The 10,329-nt window shown below is 42.1% G+C and overlaps 1 long non-coding RNA gene across 1 annotated transcript; it reads right to left on the reverse strand.

Moving 5' to 3' along the window:
- Window positions 1-1,514: 1,514 nt before the first annotated feature.
- Window positions 1,515-10,012, reverse strand: LOC127481633 (uncharacterized). Its single transcript, XR_007908278.1, has 3 exons — window positions 9,908-10,012; window positions 4,183-4,384; window positions 1,515-2,324 (listed from the first exon to the last, which is right to left on the reverse strand). It is a non-coding gene; the product is annotated as an uncharacterized LOC127481633 (long non-coding RNA).
- Between the last annotated feature and the right edge of the window lie 317 nt (window positions 10,013-10,329).

The raw sequence follows: 10,329 nt of genomic DNA on the forward strand, positions 1-10,329 counted from the left end.
TGTTTCTACATTTTTATTTTATATACGTAAGACAATACAGGAAATGACTGGGGAGACAATAGGGTAAGAATGGAAGTAATAACTTGGTATATTTGATTAACAAATATAGGCAGTTTAAACCATTTTAGTTTTAATTGTGCAAAACAGAAGTTACAGATCAGAAAATGTGACTAAGGCATGACAGAGATGAGTCAGAGCTTTCCATGACAAAATGTTGGAAGAAAAGCTTTGAGTGCCAAGTAGCCAGTAAACTTAGCTTTCTACTTTGTTTAGGTTGAGATAAGATGGTGTGGTTATATCCAGTTACTGCATACAGACCAAGACATTTTGTATTACTGATAAAGTTAATGAAAGAAGGGTCTGGTGCCATGGTGCTCTATCCTTCAACCTGTGTTGTTTCTGGATGTTCTCATCAATAGATGTCCAAATCCTTCTTGAAATAGAGTTGCTGGTCAGACTAAATTATATCAAGTGCCTGCTCCTAGTAAGAAAGACTGCCCTGAAATAATATTTACTCTTGATTGTAGTAATCTGCCTGTTTTCTTTCTTTTACCCCTTTTTATTTTTGTTCTGTATCACATGTTCATCATTTACATGCATTTCCAACTTATCACAGGAGTTAGCTGTTATTCTTTATTTGCTCCCTGCACTGCAGGAATAGGTGGCTGAGATGCTTGATGCATGTTACCGTGAAACCTTAATTTCTTTGGCTGGGTTCACTGAACAGCCAGGATTTTTCACCTGGAGTCTGGTGGTCCACCTAACTCCCCGCCCTCTGCACAAGAGAAATAGCTATGCTGTTGAGGATTCCTCGTACTGGAAAATTATTTAAAGAATGATAAGTGCTGGATGGAGGCACTGGTAGTTAAAAAAAATTAACCTAGATGACACAGGAATTGTTGACAGCTCTTTCTGGATACTCTTTGGACTCAGCCAGGATAGGTCTGTGACTCCTTAGGGCAACATCTTTACAAGTCATCTAATGACATGCTTGCAAATGTAACTACTGTGTATGATTGTAATTAGATAATGAGCAGTAAACAACAAGAGCTTTGTAATGATGTCTGAATGAGGTGCGTATTGCTATGCGATGCTCCAGTTTAAAACAGGACTTTCCATCAGAACTGAAGTGGTCTAAAGGTCCATGAATTAATTCAGTATTTTAAAAATTAATATTTCACTATGCATATCACATTGTTGTTCTGCAGGGAAACTGTAGCCCAGTTTTCTCATGTCTCATTTCTCCTTTATTGAACTGAACCTCCCACAGTGCACCATGGAATATAACTTCGTATCACACTTCTCTTTTCTCTTGGTGTCCAACGGAGAGCCTGACTAACAGAGATGAACCAGAGCACACTGCATCAAAACATCATTTCAGAAGGGAAATATTTTGTACTGCTTTAGGATTTTTCCCAAATGATGAATTTTTAAAATGAAACTCCCAAGTAGCTGAACATTTTCCTTAAGTAAAGCTCTTCTATTATTTTTAAATTGCTTCTAATACCCCTCTCTTTCCAAAGACAAAATACAGCCTGAGAGATAATTTTTACTTTTCAAGGTGATTCAGCTTGAACACAAGTGCAAAACAAGCTCATGCAGTAGGTTTAATGCATAAAGTCAGAAAGTCACTGAGTGAAAACACACAACTGTCTCTTCTATATATTAAGTGTATATATCTGGAGTAGATCTAGAGTCCTAAAATATAAAAAAGCCATTATATTTTCTGAAAAAGAAAATTTTTACAATGTAGCAAGAGTAAAAAACAATGACTGATGGTAGAAATCATGAGGCCTGTGTTTACTCTGTTTCAGACTTCCTCAATGTCATCAAAATTCCTCCTCTGCAAAATAGGAGTAACTTGGGAGCACTGGGAGACAACTTCAAATCTGTGAGATACTTACATAGCAAAGTAATATAAATACTAAAAATACAAGGCATTCACCTACTACTTCAACCTCACAAACACAATAAGAAATGAGTTTGATTCTATTACAGTAAAAACAAGGAGTATTGGCTTTTTTAAATATATTTTTTTTTCAACTTTCTCCTTTATATCTTCAACAAAAATGGGACAAGATGCTGAGCTGTAGTAAGTCATCACAGGGAAATCAGTGTCAGTAAACAAGGTAACAGTTCAGACCCTGCACATGAACAAAGGCTGCTCTTGAGAACTCCAGAGTAGGATTTCTAGCTCCCACGGTGATGTAGGGGTACATCTTGCCAAACTTTCAGCAAGTTTTGCTGTGTCATCAGTTTGCTTTCAGAAACAGTATTGACTTGTCCTCTTCTATTCATAGTTTGGTTTGGTAACAGCATTTACCCTGCAGAGTTAAGGTAACACAATAAGTTGTGTAGTGAACAACAACCAACCAATTTGCAGCTGGAAATAAAGGACCTGAAGTTCTGCAATTTTTAGAAATTCCATTTCTTCTTCCTGCATCAAAACATAAGGTTCCTTCTTCCTCTGACTTGGAAGGGTTAAAGACACCATTGCTTTCTCCCTCCTCTTAACAGGGACTTCCAGCAACTAAAATATATTCAGTCACTTGAAGTCTCGGTCTTCTGTTAAGAGAAAGTATTTTCCTCAAAATTTAGATACTCCAGGGACTACTGCTGCCTTTATTTCCTGCTGAATACATTTCCTAGGACTACATTTTTTCTTCCTTGTCATGCTTTCCCTTTATCTTTTGATGACAAGGACACATGATTTTTCTTGGCCTATGAGCAACACACCAGCATCTCTGTGTGGCTCTTGGCCATGCAATATGTGTTGCTGGCCACAGTGGAACCAGCCGCAGGAAGGGCTTCAGGGCATGTCCCAAGTGGGCATAAGCAAGTGTCTGCTTATGCACCCATGGTGAGATGGAGTGGGCCTGAGCTGGTTGTGCAGAGTAGAGCCAGAGTATCACAGAAATGTTCAGGTTACCAGCAGCTCCCAGGCCAACACAGTCCCAGTAAAACCTATGGAACATAGCCCTGGCAACAAAGCACTTAACTGCACTTTAACAGCTCACAAGGCACCTAATACTGAAAAGATTGAAGGTTGGCAGCTCTGTATCATCTATCCTGTTTCTCTGCCTCATTATGATATTTTTTTTCTCACAGTTCCTGTCTTAATCTTTTAATAACTTGTTGTGGTTTACAAGCATCCACATTCCCACTGACAGGAATATACCTTCTCAGTGAGGTTGAAGAGCAGAGTTTACAAGCATGACTCAAGGCACATTTAAGTGCACTTAATACATTTTCTCCAACTATGTTGTTATGTGGACTGTTCTGCTGTGCCACAAAGAAATCAGTCTCTGATCTATGTTCTCAACAAAGCTATTTCCTTAGTACTCCTCCAAATATGGATTGATGGAAGGAGATAGTGAGGTGTCAGTCACAGAGCTAGACAGTACCTCCTCATCGAGGCCGAATGTACCAATCATCCAGATGACTGTATAGTATACAACATGTATAATATTTCTACACGTATCTTGCCAAAATTAAATTTACTACTCTCCTAGCTGAAGAAGAGCTTAGTTTCTAGTGTTGTTTTATTTGAGGGACAGGGATGGGGGAAGGAAGAAATAGTAAGAGACCAAAGTATAGTTGGCAGTGTAGAAGCCGTATGAGTCAGAAGAAAAAAAGTAGGTAAAAAGATTAGTAAAATAACCTGATGGACTGTATCTCTTTTTTGCACTGGAAAGTTTTGGAGACATTGTGATGGCTAAAGACCAAAATCAGAGCTGTCTTTTGACACTGCATAGAGATGGAGTGCCATCATTCAGAGCTGGAAGGCAACTCCAGTGACAGAGTCCTGAAACAGATGCTGGAAGGGTGACATGCTGACCTCTCCTTTTCAAATAAACAGTACACTGACATTAATAGGGCAGGAGCAGAACTGCAAAAGCACAGAGCAAGGAAATGGCCTCACAGCAGTCAGCTGCTGGCAGGCCACCACTGTTCTGGGCCAGCAGTGCCCCGTTGGCTCTGCAGAGAAGGCACAGACATCCAGCACTGGTGCAGAGCTGTTGTGCCATCCTTGGTGTGCACCATCTACCCTGCCTGCTATTGCTGTGGCTTGCCTTGGTACCAGGGACCGTGCAGATGAATGAATTTCTGAAGCTGGTGCTAAAGGGCCTACCAGCAGCCACATCCCCACATAGCGGTGATGAGGGAGGTCATGGCACTCACCTGCTCCTGCCTCCATATGCTAGTGATGATCTGCACGGGATAGGGAGCTCCAGGAAAGCTGTGGAGACAGTGGCTGGTTACCCCCCAAGCCACCGGCAGCACTATGTCAGGATGGCAAGGCAGTGGGGTTCATCCCTCACATGGCAGACGAGTCACTGGAGTCCGTGTGTCTTGGATCATGACTGGTGGTTTGATGACTGCACTGGGACAGAGAAGGCAATATGAGGAGATGCTGGCCAGAATCTGTAAACGTGCTTTTTTTTTTGTTCCTATTACCTGTGATAGTCTCCATGGGCATGTGCTAATCCTGCTTTGGCAGAGTTAAACTACAGTACAGATTTGTGAGCCCAAAACCAGGCTGTACAGTGCTTCCTGATCCCAACTAACTAGTTTTACAGGGGTTTCTTGTATCTTCTCAGCTACTTAAGCAAACCGGTATGCGCACCTGAGGATAGAATCAGGGTGGAGCCTCTGAATACAAAGGCTTTGTGTGGTATATAAACCACAAACTCTTCTGAAAGGCAAGCTCAAGTCGGCACGGCATGAGAGCATGGTTTAAGTAACACCATCTAAATTCTAACCTGTGTTCAGGCACTTTATTCAGTCAAGGCTTAAATGCTTCAGTCTTCACATTTTCATCAGCTGGGAAGAAACAGCTGAGGGGGTGGCACTGCCTGTCCCATAATTGCAAATGCAAACCTTTCTTGTGATGATCATTAAACTGTAGGTGCATGATTCCTGAAGAAACATTGTGCCAGGCAAAACAAGGCCAGGCTTTTCAAGCATTCATCTCCTTGTGTCAGTGGTGAAACAGACTTCCCCGGTGGAAATATGTGATTGAGTAAGCCTAATTATACCTTCTGGCTTCCAAGAACAGTCCTTTATGTTAATGCAACAGGAGATACATTCTCTGCCCTAGTTCACAACCGAGAGCACTCCCCGACTGTAGTAGCTGGTACAATCTTCCAGAGTGGCAATACTCATATTTTTGCTTGTTTCTTACATATCTCAAATACACCATTATATCACAAGCAGATCAGCCCCTTGTATCGCTCTCGGACATGACTATTGTAGCACTACGAGACAAATCACATGTTCATGTGCTGCAAAACTTTTCTTTCCATACAAAACATTGTATAAGAGTAAAAATTCTTCTGAAATAGGAACAGGTGGCCCCTCCCTTCTAGGGTAATTTCTTTCTCATATGCCAAAGCCAAGCTCAGATGAGGATTTGGAAACACTTCTGGGGAAAGGAGGGGAAGATTTTCCTTTTTGAGCCTCTGCCCTGGTCCTTTCTGCACTTGGATAGCTTCATAATCTGATGGCTGTAGAAGCCAGAGATGCCCTCCTGGAGCTAGACAAAGGCCCAGGCTGCCAAATTGTCTGTTTGACAGCTGATTTGAAAACAAGCAGACCTTAAAACAGTAATTCTGCCATTGCATTGGCTTCAAACTTTTGTGCTGTCCCTCCAGTTACACCATCAACCCTGCAACTTTTCCAACTGCATGCGGTGACCTGCCTTGGCTTTGTCTTTTGCTTTCCTCCCACATGGCTCATCTACAGGCTGTGCAACACCTGCTTGGTGAAGAAGTCATGAGCCAGATTAGCTGGGGTTCCCCTTGCCGTGAGCATGGTGGCTGCCACTGAATGTCTGCAATTCTTCACATGCACAACTACCCACTGTCTGCAAAAAGTAGCATGCTGGCATTATTCAAGATAAAATTAATATTTTCTAAGCACATATCTTAAACATTTTAATTACTGCAGCAGCAGTAAAGCTCGCTCCTTGGCTTGAAATTTGCTTGAATCTTGACTTAAATTTTTGTCCTGAAAAACTGAAGAAAACTGCCTGTGAAGCACATTTTTTCCCTCCAGCTAGGAAATTCCATGATTACTTCTGTCAGAGATTATCCTAAAAATGTCAGAACACCTTGTTCTGGCTGACAAGATTGTATCACCTCTGGCACGATAGTGCATCTGGGCTGGAAACTGATCTGGTCATCAGAGGACTGCAGTTTCTGAACAAACTGGGGGAAGAAAGGCCAGAAGATCCTTAATACATTGAGGAAGGAGTATGATCAGCTTATAGATGGGATTATATTTTTTAATGTAATAACAAGAAATTGGTCTTTGCAAAGTAAGAGCTCCCACCTAGTCCTGCATTCCCACTTCAGCATATTGATGATATCACTTCAGATGAGTGGAAAAAAAATCAGTATATTCTCCTCTGCAGCTACTCTGCTCTGGGAATTCTGGATTCAAGTGCTTTGTCTGAAACACTGGTACTAATGAAGTCTGCTTATTTGGCTTTAATCTAGTTCATGTAGAACCAATGGAGCATTTAGCATCCCATTTGCTTTGTTTTTCAGGTCCTGCAAGCAAGAAAATTGTCAGAGAAAGAAGGTGGCTAACTCCTGATTCCCTAGAGACCAGAATAGCCTTAAACAACCATAACAACAAGTGTTGTGCCCACAGTTCCTCCTTCATGAGAAACGAAAAAGCACGTGAGGCTGCCACAAAGCTCATGTTCTGCCCTAGCAAGGAGAATATGAGAATAGGAGGTGTGGGTGCTGTAAGTATAAAACAAGAGTCTTTGTAAATACCTCTGGCCTACTTTACCTGCAAAAGAAGAAAAATAATTTGAATTGTAATAGCTGTTGGCTTATTGTTTTTAATCAATGCCACCTAGTAGTCCATTTTTTCTGAGTCTTTTTTAATTGAGTCCACAAATAAATATTTAAACAGCCTAAAGGGGTTTTGCCATTTCATTCAAAACTCAGAGATCAAATGCAGCAGAATAAAGATTTCATCCCAAACTTAATTTTTTTTTAATAGGCTTATTTTTAAAGAGCAATCGTAGGGTTTTATTCTTACTTATAGAGTTTTAAAATGCCCTTGCACATTCCCTATTAGCTCTCTAAAAGCAGACCAGTAAGGTGGTTCTTCGCCTTTGTTGACACGAGATAACAAAGGACACACTGGGGAAGGTCATGGTGACAAAGCTGACTACCCAGCCCTTCCTCAGAGACATTGAGGCTGTGTCTCAAGGCAAGGAGACACAGCCTCTGGGAGCATAAGCCTAGGACACAATCAGCTTCTCCCCTTTTCTGATGAATATAGAGAACAGATTGAAGTCAGCACACTGAACTGGAGAGATTAGTGCTGCACCCCTGGTTAGGTCCTTGGAGACAAATTACAAGAAAGTTCGTGACTCATGGAAAATGTAGGCCCTAGTCGCACAAAGCATTGAACATTATCAGCTGTTATTACCATAAACTGGGTAAAAGATGCTTAGTACTTTTTACTTTTCCAAGTCTATAAAAATATGAGCATGCTACACCAGATAGCAAAAGGTGCAAGATCAAATGATACTGTGAGTTATGTATACATAGTTATACATAACTATGTATACATAGAGGGACACAGATCACTTTGATCAACGACTTTGTGTTCTGTAAAATATTACAAACTGTTCTGTTACATAAACAAGACTTTAAAATGTGGTGATTTTTTTAATGACAGTTATGATTTTATCAGATTGATTTCCATAGTAAGTACTTAGTAGCTGATGAAACACATTGTAATACAGATTATTTGCTAACATGGTCATACTTTATGGGGTTTTATCAGAAGAAGAGAAGCATCTTTCATTGCTTTGGGGCTCTGGATTCCTAATATTGATCCACAAAATGAAGATCAGTAATTTAAGCAACATTCAGAGACTATTCTATTTCTAATATGCTGGACTCATGAAAAATTAAGTTGTTTGCAATCTCTCTGATTGTAATACTTATGAACTTTTAAACTATATAAAAATGAAATTATGATATTTTACCATCAGTTTCAGTAATACAAACTGATGGCAGGACACCCTCTACTTGCTGACAGAGGAAACAGTTCTCAGTTCAAATGACACTGGGACAGAGTTGAACATTTGTTCCTCATTACAGATGCAGCAAAGCATAAGACTGAGTCCAAGGGCTGAGAAGACACCGTGCTATTTCGGAAGGCAGTCTTTGTCAGGTGAGTGCTTCCCAGCTCCTCTTCAAGATTCTGTGGGAATGCAAACATCCTCCAATATCTGTGCTCCAGGATGAAGAGCAGTAAATTTACTGTGCATTTCCTATCTCTGGCCATCACTGATGTGATCTCCATGCACATGGAGTGGGCCTGCAGTTACCTGCAGTTTCTGGGGAGCTTCTCAGCCATCTCTTGGCACTGGGCGTTGTTTTCTGCTCTGTGTACAAGTCTGGTTCCTTCTCTGTGACAGCTGCAGTGCAGTGCCTGAGGGTCCTGTCCCTGGCATGGCACCAGCACAGTTGGCCTGACCCCCTCTCATCTCATGAGTGTGCTCTTCCTTGGAGCCTATCCTGTGTGCTTAGTGGGATGGAGGATTTCACCAAATGGAGAACTCACAAACTCTGCTTGCTGAGGCCTCTGGGAGCAACAATGCAATAATTATCTTCACTTCAGCCATTAATTACTTCATTTTTAACCCACTCATCCCATATCCCTCCAGTTTGGTCTTGTTTATCACTGTCTAAAAGAGCCCTCCAAATGAGACTTGACCTCACCACCTTGGTCACTGCCATGGCATTCTTTATCTTTGCCATGCAGTCAGACTCACAACCACTGTGAAACATAGACTTACTGAATTGCTGCCATTCAGACTCTTGTATGTTTCTGCTGCTTTCAACATCACCACCAGCAGTGCAAACCCCCTGGTGTTCTTTTGTGTTGGGGGATTAAAGAAGATGAGACTTGGAGAAGCCATTTAGAGAGCCCTTCAAAATGCCTTAAAGGATGGGACAGGGAGGGCAAGGTGAGAGCAGTAAGAGACCAGGACAGGTTGGAAAACCAGGAATTTAGTTACAAGACCCTCTTGAGGGGATGCATTCTGCAGGTGGTAGAGTTTTTAAGACTTTTGAAGACTATAAAGACAGCAGGTCGCTACATGAGATTATCCAGGAAGAGTTCACAGTCTTCAGCACAAGTGGATCTGAAGGTGAGGTGAAACAAGTGGCAGGTGGTGGTGTCAGATTTGCTGTGTGACAAAATCAAAATATTTTGCCATTGGCAAAGAAAACAGGTTTTTTTAAAAGTTAAAGCAAACTTTCCATAGTTTTTTCCCAGAATTGTCCCAAGTTTTGTGGTGAAAGCTCCATTTGTAGGTGTATTTGGGATTTCTTGGAACAAACCAAAAACCACTAAATCTTCTGAGACACAGTATTTCACCTCTCAAAAAATGGAGTGCAAGTGACTACAGAGGGGGGAGCTGATGCTTGGGTATTGCAGGGGGAAGGAGTGAAGGAAGGAAGAAACATTTAATCTGCCCTACCAGATAGACACCCTGCCCCTGGCTAGAAAATTAAAATCACTCAGAGTGATTCAAGGGAAATTTCCTCCCAGTCTCTGCCCCAACTAAACAAGCCAACTGAGGAGACTAAAAGGAGCAGAGAAACCAGCTCCAGTGCAGAGGGTGCTGGCACCGGTCTGGGCTGGCTTTGGCACCTGTGGCAAGCTGAATGCAGAGTAGGGCAACCATGGCTGTATTCAGCATCCCAGAACACCTGCCTGAGAATAAGACCTGCAAACACAGAGCCAGCACCGCCCCCACACTAGAAAAAGTACTGGTGTCAAGGGAAATCCACAGTTATAAAGAAAGCTGCATTCATTTTTAAACTTCAGAGTTGCAGGAGGAGAGTAGCAGGAAAGAAACTCTGACCTTTGCTGTAGGTTGCCTGTTCCTCATATCAACTGCTTCAGCCCTCCTGTCCATCTCTAGTAGGCTTTATGCTGAATGTGGCAGGTTAGAGGGTGAATGTGCAAAACCTTGAGAGACGCGGTAACCTTCAGCAAGGAGAAAGTGATGTGCAGGTAAAGCACCAAAGACTAGTTTCACCCTGCAGATCATCATCAGCAAACCCTTTCACATCACCTCCAGCTCCCAGTCAGCTGTTCCTGCCCATTCTCTCCAAATCCAGCTTCTTCTCCCAGCCCCTCTTTCCTGCTGGGGGGGCAGCAAAGCCCATCACTCTCCTACACTTGCTGATTCTGGGACCTGGTGGGGGCCAACAACTGGGAAGAAAGGCTGGGACCAGGGTCCTCTTGTACTCTTGTCCTGCCAGCAGTGAGGCTACTAATCCC

The sequence above is a fragment of the Manacus candei genome, unplaced genomic scaffold, assembly GCF_025592945.1.
Source record: "Manacus candei isolate 608988 ecotype Guabito, Panama unplaced genomic scaffold, ASM2559294v1 h1tg000081l, whole genome shotgun sequence".
NCBI lineage: Eukaryota > Metazoa > Chordata > Aves > Passeriformes > Pipridae > Manacus > Manacus candei.